The sequence below is a fragment of the Entelurus aequoreus genome, linkage group LG25, assembly GCF_033978785.1.
Source record: "Entelurus aequoreus isolate RoL-2023_Sb linkage group LG25, RoL_Eaeq_v1.1, whole genome shotgun sequence".
NCBI classification, from domain to species: Eukaryota; Metazoa; Chordata; class Actinopteri; order Syngnathiformes; family Syngnathidae; genus Entelurus; species Entelurus aequoreus.
The window spans coordinates 36,744,308-36,744,760 of NC_084755.1; positions in this window are offsets into that span (position 1 = coordinate 36,744,308).

Consider the following 453-nt stretch of genomic DNA (forward strand, 5'->3'; position numbering starts at 1 on the left):
TTAAGGCAATACGATCTAAACAAGTTTTGTTTAGATCGTATTTTTTTGATAATTTCATTTAAAAAAAAACTCGGAAGTCATATTATGACGCGAAAATCGATGTTTAAAAACAAGGATTCTACACATCTGCTTATATACTCGAAGAAAAACATTAAATGGATTGCACTTTCTATTGTGACCATTCAAGAGATGCAATCCTTGGACTTTGTGTGCGCTATCAAGTTTGCACGTGTTTATTTTATTTTATTTTTTTAATTTTTTTTATTAATGTCTGTAATGATAATGTCAATGAGGGATTTTTAATCACTGCTATGTTGAAATTGTTACTAATATTGATACTATTGTTGATAATATTCATTTTAGTTTCACTACTTTTGTCAGGCTTGTCCCTGACAGTTTGGTTATGTTTTAGTTTTTCCTCTGTGTTTGTCTTTATTTCCTGTCAGCGCTCTT